This window comes from Sciurus vulgaris (assembly GCF_902686455.1).
Source record: "Sciurus vulgaris genome assembly, chromosome: X".
Classification (NCBI taxonomy): domain Eukaryota; kingdom Metazoa; phylum Chordata; class Mammalia; order Rodentia; family Sciuridae; genus Sciurus; species Sciurus vulgaris.
In genome coordinates this window covers 23714145-23729921 of record NC_136471.1, presented here as the reverse complement: position 1 = coordinate 23729921, position 15777 = coordinate 23714145, and the positions used below count along the sequence as shown (strand labels likewise).

Below are 15777 nucleotides of genomic sequence, written 5' to 3'. Positions count from 1 at the left end.
TTTACATTTCAATCAGACAATGGTAAAGCTTTCTGGTACAAAATGTTTGTATCATATGTTCCTCCCAATGAAATCAATAGTGCAGAATGCCATCCTAGTCCTCAATTTATAATCCTTTCCTAGAAATGTGTGTCACACTTGGTAACTTCTAAAGAATTTGAATTATCTTGGAGGTAAGGTAGTATAAGCCTTCCAAACAAGAAGTGATTTTACCCAAGAAAATGGGTATTACCATGGATCCTGTCTAGTATTAGGAAGCTCACTTGTCTATGTGCAGGTGCTATTTTCATTTCCTACCTGTTTGCTCTTTTTTCTTAAATATCTGTCAGTTTGGATTTTAAGGTGTTCTTCTTTGGAATCTTCACAAATCCAAACATCTGATTCATTGAACCAAGAATAGAGAGAAAGCAAAAAAAAGTATAATTTGCAAGCTAAAATAACAAGACTCTCCAAGTAGGTCCAGGGCACGTGGCTATAGGCCTCAGAGTTTAATATTTGAAATGCTGTATTTTGAACCTGGCATTCTACTGAGGTTGCCATTGAGTCAAGAGTCTAGCTTATATGATTAAGCAACTGGCTTTTAAATGCATAAGGCCAAAATTTAACCTCTTGGTGAGAAATTTCTCCAAATTTAAGTTCAGAGATCATGGACTCCAGATAGTCGGGTAGACTAGTATCCTTGGCAAGGCTAAAACCAAGATGTCTTCCATTTGTCATTTTAATGTAGATAATATTGAATTTCTGCCACAGTCTATACCAATTCTGAGTACTCAATATGGGCAATATAATTTTATCTGAGATCACTTCCCTAGGGCCTGTGGATTGGACTGAGTATTAACTGTCTGTTTCTGAATACCAAATCATCCCAAAGCTTAGCAGCTTAAAATGAAAACATTATCTTAAAGTTTCTATGGGTTAGGAATCTGGTACAGCTTATCAGGATCCTGTCTCAGGATCCTTCATGAGTTGAAACTTTCAAGTTTCAACTTGGGGTGTTTCTGCTTCCAAACTCACTAACATGGCAATTGCAGACTCATTCCTTCATGGCAAGTTCCTTGTTATATAGTCCTCTCCACAGGGAAGCTCATAATACCACACATAGTAGTTGGCTCCATTAGCATAAGCAATCAAGAAGAACCAGAGAAGGAAAGAATGCTAGCTGTACAGATAGAAGCCATAGACTTTTTTTTATTGGTTCTCTTTAGTTATATATAACAATAGATTCATTTTGACATAATTAAAAAAGCATGGAATATACTTTGTTCCAATTCAGTCCCTAGCACTTCCCCTTTCTCTCCCCTCCTTACTCCCTGTTCCCTCCCTTCCCTCTACTTTACTGATCTTTCAGAAGCCACAGTCTTTTATAAACTAATTTTGGAAGTAACACTGCATCATTTCAGATATATTCTATTTATTAAAAGGTCCAGCCCACACATAGGGGATGAGATTCCACAAGAGGTGGATTCTAGGAGGCAAATATCAATGTAGGCCATGACCATCACCACCTATTTCTTTCATTGGGAACTCATGTTATGATTATCTTGTAGGTTCTATTAAGTCTTTGAATTGTATGAAACATCAGAGACTTAACATTGAACTAACACAAACTCTGAGGCCCTAAAGGAACCACATCCATTCCAGTAAAAAACAGTCTAAAATTGCTAAAGGATCCCAACTTTATACAGGCTTGGCAAAATTTTCTCATTAAAATGGAACACAGTAGGAAACTAGTAGGGATACATTTTGGTCTTTAATTTCTTTGAAATTTCATTCTCAAGGGAAATGAAACTTCATTTTAAACTTTAATTTCTTTTGGACTTTCATTTCTCTGGACTTTAACTGAAAAGCAAAATGGAATTTAACACTTGAACTCTAATTTCCCCCTAAAGATGTGATAGTGGAAGAGTATATTCAAACAAGTAGCATCTTATTGCTGTATACTGTTGTTGTAGCATCTTAATGTTGTCTATTGATCTCATTGTACACTCTCTGACAGGTTAATTATAACAATGCAATTGGACATCATATGAGAAGGAAAACAATAAATTTCCAACCTTGGGCAAGGCATGGTCCAGATATTAATTAATATAGTCTTCAGGCATATTTCAAAGTCTTCTGAGTATCCCACCATGTACACTGCCCATCATCAGTGCCAGTGACTGATGTTGGGGGGTTGCCTCCTGAAAAAAGGGAGGAGAGACCTCAGAATCTACTGACCACCTCTCTCCATGGAGATGTCTCCATGGTTATACTCAGTGAGTTAAGAGAAACATAGATAAAAATAAACAGGGAGATATTAGAGGATAATCTTCTTCCCTATTCCACATGTTTATTTCTGTGTGGAATATATAATATTCCTATAGAGAGGAGAGGGTAGAGGCATTTTCCTTGTTGATGAGAGTCTGAGATAAGGAGCTGGGGCAGGCAAAACTCTGCCCATACCTCCTCTTCTTTTGATATAACTACAAAGAAGTTGTGTTCTGCTCTTATTTCTGTCAAACAGAAAAAAGGGGCCTGGCCCTATAAGAGGTTCCTGTGTGGTACAGTCCAGCCTGTGACTAAAGAGAGAAGTCTCTCTAAGTCAGGACTATAGTATTGGAAATCTCACTTGCTCATAGATATAACCTATGAGCCTACCCTACTCTTTAATCATATTAAAGGTGACATTTTATACTCCATCTTCACATTCCTTTTAATTTCTCAATTGGTTAGCACTCAGGCAAGTAAGTGCTGTGCTATTAGTTCCTCCCCACACAGCAGTTTGCTCACAAACAGAAGTGCTGTGCTTGTAAACAGAAATTTTCTCTTCAAGATGACAGGGGGCAGGGAATTCTAATGAGGAAGAGGTGAGGGGGACTCTGCATATTCCAAAGGCAACATGAAAATCTTTGGGATCATTGTCACCCAAAATAGGGAGGACCCCAAAAGATTGATCTTAATCATGAGGTTGAGGGCCAGCCGTTAGTCCCTAAAATAATAGGTCTATGCTCTGAACTTTACTTTTCAAAAAAAAAATTTTTAAACACTACAAATGCCCACTTTTCAAAATTCTCCTGATTCAACAAAGTCTGAAGGCTGAAGCAGAATTGAGCAACTGTGATGAATAGCAATATGATCAGTGGCTTATTTGCTCTCACAAATTCGTACTGCCAGTGGAGATTTTCCTGAGACAGGGGGATGTGAATTTACAAATAATGTCTTTCTCTGGGTCTGGAAAAGTTTCTGTCATTTTCTTCATTTCTGTTGACATTTCCCCAATAATTTATGAGCTTCCCCTGATATGTGGAAGGATCAATAGCTGAGTGTGTCTTTGGGAACGAAGTGACAAAACAACACAAACATGCTCCAATGAAAAGCACCACATTTCTCTCGCATGGTCAATATTTGAAGCTGGTGAAACATATAGGCGAGGCTTTATTGTGCATATCTATGTCTCCTCAGATATTCCGAGACATGAATCCCTTTCTAAATTCCAGGGAGGGTATAGTTTTTCCAAACAGCTAAGAAACAGCCTCAACTGTTTCAAGAAGCCCTCTCAGGAGCTGCCATGAAAGTAAAAACAGGTGGGCTCCATCTTCTACCCCACCATATCTACCATATATTAATTATCATCTGTTTTATACATTGGGATCCTCAAAGGGTTCCATGATTTTTGAAAGTGTACAAATTAAAAAACACAAAGACACATAATCTAACTAAAAATAGGAAAAGGATTTGGATAGACACTTTTCCAAAGAAGATACACAAATGTCCAACAGACAAACAAAGGTAATCAACATCACTAATCAAATGCAAATAAAAACCACAATAAAGTGCCACTTCATGCTCATTAGGATGGTTATTATTTAAAACACACAGACACATAGAAAATAATAAGTTTTAGCAAGGATATGCAGAAATTGGTATCTTTATACATTGCTGGTGGGATTGTAGGAAGGTGCAGCTGCTGTGGAAAATAGTATGGCCATTTCCCCCAAAAAGAGTTAACAATAGAATTACTGTATGAACCATAAATTCCACTTCCAGGTACATATACAAAATAAGTGAAAGCAAGTACTTGAACAGATACTTGTACACCTATGCTAATACATTATTCACAATAGGCAATAATGAATGAATAAACAAAATGTGATATGCATATACAATGGAATGTGGCCTTTAAAAGGAAATGTGACACATGCTACAATATGGATGAACCTTGAAGATATGCTAAGCGAAATAAGCTAGTCACAAAAAACAATACTGTATGAGTCCACTTATATGAGGTACTTAGAGCAGTTAATTCATAACAATGAAGTAAAACTGCAGTGTCCAGAGGTAAAGATAGAAAAGAATAGGGAGATATTGTTTAATGGGTACAGCATTTAGGTTTGAGAAGATGAAAAGCTTTTGAAGATGGATGAATAGTGGTAATTATTGTACAACACTGTGAATGTACTTAATGCCACTGAACAGTATATTTTTTAAAAGTTTAAATGGAAAATTTTATCACAATGTTTAAAACTCCAAACTTTGATGTTCCATGAAACCTTACAGCTTTATTGATAAATGAGAACAAATCTTTGTCAACATATGAGGCAGGCTACTCTTTATCCAAAAGTTCTAATATGCACTTTAGGATCAGAAATTTATGGATTTTCTATTTTCTAAAAGTGAATACTTTTCTTGAAATGAACCACACACAGCAACAGTATTGTTACTAGAGTCCTAGGCCAGGAGCCTGACTCTGAGGGTCCTAGCAGACCAAATTTGTCCGCTAGCTATGATTCCAAAAATCAGAGAGAATGACAGAAATAGTGGTGAAGAAGGAAAGGAATTATTTTGGTGTAGCCATACTAGGAAGAACAAAATTCCGGTAAACTAAGATCCATCTTTAGGGTACTGACAATAATTTCGGGATTATATAAGGGAATAACTAAGGCAGGGGTAAAAAGTTTGCACTGTCAAATAGTATTGGTGTCAAACCATGATCTGATAGATCATTATCTCAGATCTGATCCTGTGGGGTCCTGCTGGCACCAGGGAAATCATTAATTTTTGGTGGGGAGGGGATTAATTTCCTGTCATGAGATGATCTGCCAGCAAGTCTTGCTGTTTCTGGAACTTGAGATTAGATGGGGAGCAGAAAGGACTCAAAGAAAGGAACATGTTAGAAAGACAAACATGTAATTAGTTAAACAATGACTGAGTCCTCTTTCAGGTTTAGTGTAATCACTAGAGACTTCTAGACACCATACTGGTGGTCTGGAACAGAATATTATAAAAGCTAGTAGTTGATAATCTATTGATTATGATATTCCAGTAAATCTTGAAAATATCTTAGTCACTCTTATCTTGAAGAGGGAGGAGAGACGTTAGATAAATTCAGAGCTAATCAACCTTGTGTCACCAATTTTAGACAGACGCTCCTTAAATTATTAACATGCCTATGTGCTGAGCTGAGCAGGAATTTGACCCAAAGTTTCAAGGTAGCAAAGGAACCAGACACAATATGAAAACAGAGGTGCCTAACTTTTATCATGTTTTTAGTTACCCATTACACAATCTTCAAGTCCAAGTGCAGAGTTAGTACTTTTGGCAAAAGCAGTTTTTAAGTCCCTGTTACAATGAGATCTTAACACAGATTTAAGGATCAAATTCACCCCAGGGGAAAGCTGAGGAAATAGGACACAGAATCTGTATGTGGAAGTATATAGAAAGGCCTAGAATTTTGATGGCTGGCCAGTACCTAGCCTCAACCATTGGTAGCAAAATTGTTGACCTGTGTTGCCAGTAGTTTCCATAATAGTTTATTGTAAGTACACTTTGATAGATAAGGTACTAAGATCAAGCTGTGGAGAAGATGAAAACTAGGAAGTAAAGCAGATTCAGTTGGATACAATTAAACGCAGATGCAAAAGTTGGAGCATGGACAGAAAATGTCCAAGGGCTAAATGACACTAGAAAGGTAGTAAACATAGAGAGTCAAGTGAAGGACTGAGCTGTAGGCTTAAGCATAATGTGACAAAGTTTGGGTGGGTCAAACAGTAGTCCTGAACTATTCCTTGAAAAAAAAACAAAACCCTAATTTTAGATAGAAGTGTTTACAGTCCAGAAGGTCACTAGAGAAGAGAGGGGAGAGCCACTCATAAAACAGCAAATATAAGCCAAGTATAGTGGCACACACCTGTAATTCCAGCAACTCAGGAGGCTGAGGCAGGAGGATCACAAGTTTGAGGCCAACATCAGCAACTTAGCAAGGCCTTAAGAAACTTAGTGAAACTCTCTCCTGAAATAAAAAAATAAAAAGGGCTGTGGATGTGGCTCAGTGGTTAAGCACCTCTAGGTTAAATTCCCAGTACCAAAAGGAAGCAAACAGCAAATGTATATGATAATCAAGAGTGAACGACAACATTAACCGGAATCACCAGAGTCATATTATATGCAAATTTCATTGTCCACCATGACCTCTCTTTCTCCCTTATATCCCATATCCAGTACTTCAAGAAACCCTTCAGACTCTGCCTTCAATATACAGCACAACCTCTTTCCTCTCCATCTCTTTTGCCACCACCCTAGTTCAAGCATCATTCTCATCCTCTCCTCCTCACTCCCCACCCTCCCTCCCTCATACTGGGGATTGAACCCAGGGACACTATGACACTAAGTTATACCCAGTGTTTTTATTTTTTTTTTATTTTGAAACAGGACCTTACTAAGTTACCAAGGCTGGCTTCAAACTTGCCATACTCCTGCTTCAGCCTACCAAGTAGCTCAGATTACAGGCGTGCACCACCACACATGGCTCATCATTATCTTTTGCCAAGTCAACTACAACAACCTCCCAACGGATCTATCTGACCCCACTTCTGCCTCCCAGTGATCTCTCCAAATGCAACCAGAGGGAGATATGAATCACATCATTTACAAGTACATAAAAGCAGTACAATGGAATTTCTAAGAATGCAGCACTAAAGACAGACCACTTAATGGCTATGTGATTTTGACCAAGGAACTTAATCTCTTTACATGTGTCTTCATCTTTACTATGCAGTAAAGATATTGGTAATGACATTATAAATATGTTTGAAAATTATATGAGTGATATACCCAAACACCTAGAATAGTGCCTGGAACCATACATGTTAGCTATCGTTATGTCCCTCACCTGCTCAAAACTCTCCAAAGGATTCCCTTCATGCTCAGAACAAAATCCAAAGTCTCTTCTGTGACCCATAAGACCCTACATACCTTCTGATTTCACGTCCTATTAGCTTTTCCATGCTTAATTCATTCTATTTACATTGGCCTCCTTGCTATAATACAACAGATATTATAATATATATAGTTGGTGATTTCATTTGTTTATTCAATGAATATTTGTTGAGTACCTACTTTGTAAAAGAAAATTATGTAGGTACTTAAAATACATCAGCAAGAAAGTACATGAAAATCTGTAGCCTTTAAGAACAAATCTACATCTCCTATGTTTGTTCATTGAATCCTGTTTTCCTAAGCAGATCAAAGACAAGCAAAAGTTGACCTGAAGAAATGTGGGTCCAAGCAGAGTCAAGGGAGAAGAGTGGGGCTGGGGATGTAACCCAGTGGTAGAACACTTGCCTAGCATGTAGGATGCCCTGGATCTATCCTCAGCACTGGAAAGAGAGGAAATGACGGGGGGGGGGGGGGGGGGGGGGGTGGAGGGGGGGGGGGAGAAAGGCATGCAAGTGGAAGACCTTGTTTCCCAATGGAATGTATTTCCATAACTTGGGTGGTCTATCTAAAAGAATCTTGAGACCTCTGAGACATCAAGGCCAGTCACCTAGCTTGATAGTTCTCAGTTCAGAGCTATATCAGCCCTGTCCTCCCTGGGCAAGGCCCATGCACAGAGAATTAATTACACTCATGTCCCCAGCTGGAACACCAAAAGCCTTCCTCCCTACATTGTGTGAAAATGACATTTTAGTAACACAATAAGTATATAATGAGCTAATAATTCCCTGTTAAGGGAGGTATTTAGGAGATCATTTTAAAACATAAGACTGAATTATTGAGAATTTGATAATGGATTTTTTGATTAATGCAGAATGAGGGGGAAAATCCATATTTTTTTCAACTTATTACTAAATTGTGAGTTTTAACATTTGTTTTGTATAAGGTGACCAAGAACACAGATCACTAAGCCAATCCAGTAGGATCCCAGGGCACTCCTGGCCCATACCCCAGAACCCCTCCCCACAGACACCCCACAGCCCTCACACTCAGAGGTTCCTTTGTGGTGGTGCTTAGCCAAGATGCAGAATGATAAGGCAAAGTGAGAACACCTCAACACCCTAGTATTTCAGGACCTAAAATGCAATAGGATACAGGTGGTAAGAGCAACATGAAAGCTCCAGGGCTAAGATAAGAAGTTAGACAGACATCTTAGCACTAACAACCCCACTAAAAACCATGAAGGGTAGGTATGCCCTACTCACTCCTCTCTCCACACGTACGTAGCACTGGGTCTAATTGGCCACGAGGTTCCATACCTCACCCTCAGGTAGCAGACAGCATTGTTTGAATAATCTTCCTCATATGGCAATCTGGTAGTATATCTTTCTTTGAAGCAAAAAAAAATACCCCATAATTATTCCGCATATCTACACTGTATCTGTGGATTTTCTACTTTTTCACTGTGTGTGTTTTAATTATATAAGCACTGCATGCATATGGTCTTTTAAAAAATGCAATCAGTATACATATAGCAAAAGAGCCCCTTGACTCTATTCCTATCCCCAGATAAAATTGCTCTCATCAGTTCTCTGTACATTCCCCAAGGCCATTTCTTATTCATCTTTGTTCTTGGGCATGTACATATCTCAATTTATAAAGTTGTTTTGTTGATATTTTTAAAAGAAATAGTGTCAAGCTATATTTTTTTCACTTCATTTTCTCCTTAACAATATGCTTTGGAGATATTCCACATAGTAGATACAGATTTTAATTTCAAACTGTTATGTAATATTCCATAACAAGGTTATTTCTTTGTTTATTGAATTAGTTACCTTTGGTAGGGAAAGGAATTAGGTCAATCTGATGCTGCCAAAAGCATCCTTGTACATACTTTCTTGGACATATTTTCAAATGTTTCTGCAGGGTATATATATAAAGGTAGAAGTGATAAAATGAAGTGAGAACACAGAGTTTAGATTTTCATAGATATAACGAAAACACATTCCAAAAGACTGTCAATTTATACTCCCCAACAGTAAACTAGAGAATTCATTTCTCTGCACTCTCAACATTGTACATTATTTATTTTTTGCCAACCTGATAGGTAAAATAATATCTCAACTTTTCAATTTGCAATTCCCTGATTACCACTGAAATCTAATTTATTTTCAAAAGCTAGGGAGCTTCAACTGCTGTCCATTTCTCTTCTTAGCAGTCAGTAAATATTCTCATATGTTTTACTTGCTTAAAGGAAGGTTCAACCCTACTAAGGAGATAAAGTATATGACAGATACCTAGTCTACAGCAGACAAGGATAAAACCCATCCTCCATTTATATTTTCAAACACTCTGCAACCAAAAGTCCAAAGCTCTGAACATGTTTTAATCATATTTCATCAAAATACAAATGTCAGGAAGAGTCCAAAGGTAAGTGACTCTAAGAAACAACTTCTGTCTGAGGAATACATGAAAGAATGACTGTGATGACTGTGTGATCATCATGGTTCCTGTTTTCTGTGTTTTATAAGCTGAAAAAAACCTCAATATTTGAACCATAGCCCCCTATCACATGCTTCTGAAATTCTACACCTAATGTGTCATTTTGTGGACACCATGTTCTCTTCACTTGGACTAGTCTTAAAATTTCTGAAAGATGTCCTATTATATAAAATAACATCTTTTCCTTTGTCATGTACCAACTCAGGTTCAGTTGCAGTTTATTTTCCTAGAACATCTCTTATTCTTTTTTATCCACATCTTTATTGGTGCATTATAGTTGTATATATTGATGAGATTTATTGTTACATATGCATACATGCACACAATATAATAATATAATCTGGCCAATATCACTCCCCAGCACTTAATTCTCCCTCCCTGTCTTCTACCCCTGGGTCTCTTTCCTCTGCTGATCTCCCTTTGATGTTTAGGAGATCCACCCTCACCTTTGAGTTCCTTTATTTCTCTCTAGCTTCCATATGAGAGAGAAAAACCTATGACCATTAACCTTTTGAGTTTGACTTGTTTCATTTAACATGATGGTCTTTAGTTCCATCCATTTTTCTGCAAATACAATAATTTCATTTTTATCTATGGTTTAATAAAACTCCATTGGAACACCTCTTATTCTTTTTTACATTGTTTTTAGTTGTAGATGCACACAATATTTTTTATTTATTTATTTTTATGTGGTGCTAAGCATTGAACCCAGTGACTCGCATATGCTAGGCAAGCACTTTACCACTGAGCTACAAGCCCAGCCCCACAGATCTTATTCTTGACAGTCTGTATGTGTATGTATATATGTATGTATATATATTTATACAAGCACATGTTTATATACAAATATTTGTGGTGCTGGGGTGAACCCAGAGCCTTGGTCATGCTAGGCATGTACTCTACCACTGAGCTACATCTCCAGTCCCACAGCTTTTATTTTTAAATCATATTCCAATATAATGCTTTTGAATAGATTTGGAGTTTCCTCTGAGTTGTTAACTTGCTTTATTCTACGTTCTACATTTCCCTACTAATTACTCCATTCACCATCAGTTGCCTTAAGATTGACAAACTTAGAAATAAACTGCTCTGATTTTCCCTTTTTCACCAGAATATTGAACTCCATTTTTCTGTTGCTACCATCATGTGATTTATCCCCAGGCACTCCCTATATCATTTCCTGTTTATTCCCCAAGGCCAAAGTCAGTTTATCTCCTTTCCTGTGGTTTCTAAGACAAGTTATTTCCAGAAACAAGAAAATATACCACTTCTTAGGGATGTTTTTAAAAATATATAACAATCATATGACCCAGGCACAGACTAGTATAACTGGATGCCTAAACAGGGTAAACACTGGTCTTTACATCCTTCTAGCATCAATTTGTTGAATGCCAGTCTTTCTCACAATTCCTTCTCTATGGCAATGTCTACCAAGTCCTTTCTCTGATACTGAATCACCTTTTTGTCCTAAAAACTTCATTCATTCAACACACATTTATTGAGACTCTTCAGTGTTCCTTATAGAGCAGGGTTTCTCTATCTTGACACTGCTGACACTTGGGGAAGAATAATTCTTTCCATGAAGTGGGTATTCTGTGCATTGTAGGACATTTAGTAACATTCCTGGCATCTCCCCAGTAGAAATCAGAAGCAATCAAGACAATCAAAACTAACTTTAGACTTTGACGAAAGTCCCCTAAGGGGACAAAACAGTCCCTCATTGAGAACTACTGATTTAGATGTTGAGGCGATACTAGAGAAAAAGACATGCTCTCTGTTCTTGGTGAGGTTATAGTCTCATTTAACATTTCATTTAATATACAGGTTAGGAGGCCTAAAATACATTTCTGTTGTTAGAGGTGTATAACCTAAATATTCAGTCTTCACTCAAAGTTATTTAGAAACATCTTTACCTTGAGAACCTTGGCCCTAAGGAAAGATGGAAGAAATAGGTCAGTGCTTATGAATTTCATAAATGAAAAGTGAATCACAATTTCATCTTTTCAATGCAATCGCTGAATGGTAAGGCATTTTGGATAAATGCAACTACATTTCCCCCCTAACAGAATTTAATAGCTCAGAATAATTTTATTTTTATCTTTACCTAACTCTAAATAGACACAGACTGCTCAGACTTCAGTATTTATTGTGACCATGTGTGTAAGTCCAGTTCTAAAAACTTTTTGTGAATCTTTTCATTCAATTACCACAACAAGCCTATGAGGTAGGTGCTGTTACACTCACAGTTCTAAAGATGAGGGAACTGAGATGCAGAGAATTTAAGTGGTCCAAGATCACATACCATTTAGTGGCAGACTCAGGGCCTAAACTTTCAACCACTGTGTAACACTGCTTCAATGAAGAGAAGGAAGAGAAAAAAATGCTGAGAAAGCAAAATAGAAATAAATGAATAAATAAGCTTATCCCCCATTTTCTCCCATGAAGTCAAAGTGGTTCCAGTGGCAAAAGAAAGATGCTTACCATTACATATGTCCCAGACCACTTTCGAACTGGATGGTGACTACATTAGCACAGACACAAGACCACGTGCCACTGAAAGGTTATAAAGGTATATTCTCAGGATATGAAAGTGGTAGAAACTAGTAACCTTGCTCAAAATCAGATAAACAGAAGGAAAAGGCCCAAATTAAAAATATATGACTACCCATTTGCTGTCCTAAGCTCCAAAGGAACCAAAGGTCTTGCCGTAGAAGAGGATGATGGAACTCAGAAAAGCAGGACACTCAGAATAGAGAATTTTTTAAAAATTAATGAGAAAATCTACTAAAGGTCAGTTTTAGGTAGAGGCTCTGAATGATATTGTACAAAGGTAAGTATCTCCTCTGTACTTGAATGTTTCTCTTCCTTGCTGTTTTTGCCTATTTTCATGTCTTGCCACGACCACCCAAATATGTACAGTTTTGCTATAACACAAAACACTCATCCTTTAAATTTTACTACAATATGCAAAATTGCACAATAAAAATTCCAGGGTTGATGGAGAAAATAGGGCTAGGGGAACAAAAATGTTCAATGACATGTTAAAAATCAGATAAGAATGGTAGCACAGTTTTACATGTGTTAATGGTTAAGAAATGCATAAATGAAACCATATACAAACCAAAAATGAAACCATGACAAACTTTGAAAAGACCTAAAGTGTGTTTTGTGGACATGGGCATTATAGCTTGTAAGTTATTATGAAGTGGTAATAAGACAGTGATCTGAAATCAGATAGCAAGTTGTAAGACTAAATGTAGATGGGTGTGGCTGATAAATGTTTGGAGTGTGTGTTTTATGTATTACCACATAGCTCAATTGAGTTGGCTACAATTTTCTGCATTCACCTTGCAGTTCTTGCTGATGAAACCATGCTCAAGCAAACACAAAATTCATGTCATGTTCAAATTGTTTGCTAATATATCAATTGCATTGGAACAAATTCACATTTTCAAAGCAGATATCGTAACAGAAATAACTTACAGTGGTTTAGCTAGTAAGAAAGTGGAAGACAGTAACAGAATGGAGTATTATGAAAGACAATCAGCCTCTAATGAAATTTCCAGGACAACTTCCTGTGTTATATAAAGGTATATACCTACAACTAAAAGAAATTATCTATGTGTATTTTCCCTTTGGTTCCAAGATCCTAATACAAAATATTGTGGTGGCTGCAGTTCCTACTCATCCTTGAATATGATAGCATTGACCTGGACCTGCTGCCTACCCAAGACAGAAAGGATAGAGAAAGGAGGAGACTTCTGAGGCTAATTGACACTTACAGAAACTTCCCATCAACCAGTGCTTAATGATCAGCCTGACTGAAATGTATAGAGTTAGAAATAGCCACAAATATTCATTTTTATTGTTTTCCTTGATTTTGTGCTTTTGCACAAGTGAGTCTACCTACCTAGGATTATCTCTCCAACCTGTGGTGGTTTGAAAGCTATAGTCACCTCTCCATATTTTCAGGTTCCACTCCTGCAGTCAAACAGCTATGGTTGAAAGTGTTTGGGAAAAAGCTCCAGAAAGTTCTGAAGTGAAAAACTTGAATTCACCACAGTGAGCACTATGGCTGAATCTAGGAGAATAACTGATCTGTACTCTGCCATAGTTTCCTGCCATTTCACAGAACCTCAGTCCCTCTCTAGCCATAATTGTTTGAGCAGTGTTTACCTTGTTTACTAAGTAGTTAGGTCTAGGAGAGATTTATCTGTACTGAAAATTTACAGAGATTTTTCTTGTCATAATTCCCTAAAAATACAGTATAACAAAAATTTAATGCCATTTTCACTGTTATCTAGTGATGATTTAAAGTAAATGGTAGGATATGTGTAGGCTATATGCAAATAATATACTTTTTTACATAAATGGCTTGAACATCTGAGGATTTGGGGATCCTGGAACCAATCCTCCATAGAGGAAAAACTCTACATTCTCAAATTCTCCTATACTCCCCCATTTCAAGAGGTGGAATTTAATTAATTGCTCTGCTATGCAATTTTGCATCCGTGCCCTTGTTTAAAGTCAAGTGGAAGGGGACAGAAAGGGGGAAAAAGCAATGGAAGTTGACTCAATCCTCTTTGAATCACAGATCTATTGAAAGAGAAGATTCTCTGCCTTCTAAGTTTTAGCTCCTTCAGGCTCCAATTATCAGGTGCTGTCACCATTGTCGTGGAATTTCTTGGAAGCTAGAGCACAAGAAATTTGTAAAAAGAAGAAACAAACGGGAGATTTCCACACTTATATTAGTAGTTTCCTTTTCCATTCCTTGAGTCAGAATTAGATCACTTCCCCTGGAATGTTCTGTTTGTTCCCTGATAGCCACTTCCAGGTTTCTCTTTTGTTGAGTTCAGTCCAGGGTATACCAAAGGAAAAAATGGCATACTCACCTGCTTTAGTGGCACTTTTGAATTCTGGTTCTTTCTCAATCTGCTACTAATAACTTGCCAGACACGTCAGTGCTTCATTCATTCAGATCAGGTTTTTAGCTCTGTCTAGTAGGAGAAACAGTAGAACATGTTCACTCCATCTAACCTAGAATCAGAACCCCATGACTGATGCTGTATTGTGATTATCTAGTTTTGCTTTTCTGTTTTTTCCTGGGAGCAAATTGATAACAAGGATCTCATGTATACCCCATACATAGAACAGAGTTTGGCATTCCATTGGTTATTAATAAATTATTTTATAATAAACTGTTAGGGTCTGGATATGAGGTGTTTCCCATAAGCTCCCATGTGGGAATGTTCAGAGGTGAAATGATAATGGGAGCTAAACCTAATCAATCCATTCTAGTTTGAATGGATTGACTGGTTGGTAACTGTAGGTAGGTTGGGCATGGTTGGAGGAAGTAGGTCACTGGGGGGCATGCCCTGCAAGGGTACATCTTCCCTGTGGCCCCTGACCCTACAATGAGCTGAGCAGATTTTCTAAGTTGGACCCTTCCCCCATGATGCGCTGCCTCACCTTGGACTCAGAAGAATGGAGTTAGCCATCTATGAACTGAGACCTCTGAAACCATGAACCCCAAGATAAACTTTTCCTCCCCTCAATTGTTCTTGTCAGGTATTTTGGTCACAGTGATAAAAAGCTATATAAAACATGATAAAATGAGGAAAGGCCCTAACCAGGAAACCTACCCATTTCTAGAGTCCAAACTTTAAGAAAATGTTTTGGCAGCATGGACATGAGGCGGAGCTTATACAAATGGGAAAAGGGCTCCAATGCCCTCTTCAGTAGTGTCATTTTTATCCACAGAGGCCCTCTGATGACAATGTTCTCATTTCTGCTATCCAATGCATTGTGAGCTGCATGGCACATTTCAGATATAGTAATAAAGGGATGAGTATATACAAAATGATCATAAATCAATAAATTCTAATAAGCTCATATAGTGCCTTCAACTCTATGCTAGGCACAAGGAAAACAGAAATTAACAAGGTATTTTCTTTGTTCACAAGAAACTCGGTTATAATATTTACAGTTTATAAGACTAACCCTTACTGAGCAATAGAAAAAAATCTAAGGCATGATATAAGAAATATTTTATTCATACACTGCAATTATACATAAGTGGGATTG

General features: G+C 37.4%; 1 long non-coding RNA gene across 1 annotated transcript in view; it reads right to left on the bottom strand.

Annotated features, from left to right (window-relative positions):
- Nucleotides 1–15389, bottom strand: part of LOC306650955 — a 189819-nt gene extending 174430 nt beyond the window's left edge. The window contains exons 1-2 of the long non-coding RNA XR_013761065.1: nt 15336–15389; nt 14586–14690 (exon numbers count right to left, since the gene is read on the bottom strand). This is a non-coding gene — a long non-coding RNA (uncharacterized lncRNA). The remainder of the gene's footprint in view (nt 1–14585; nt 14691–15335) is intronic.
- Nucleotides 15390–15777: the final 388 nt, after the last annotated feature.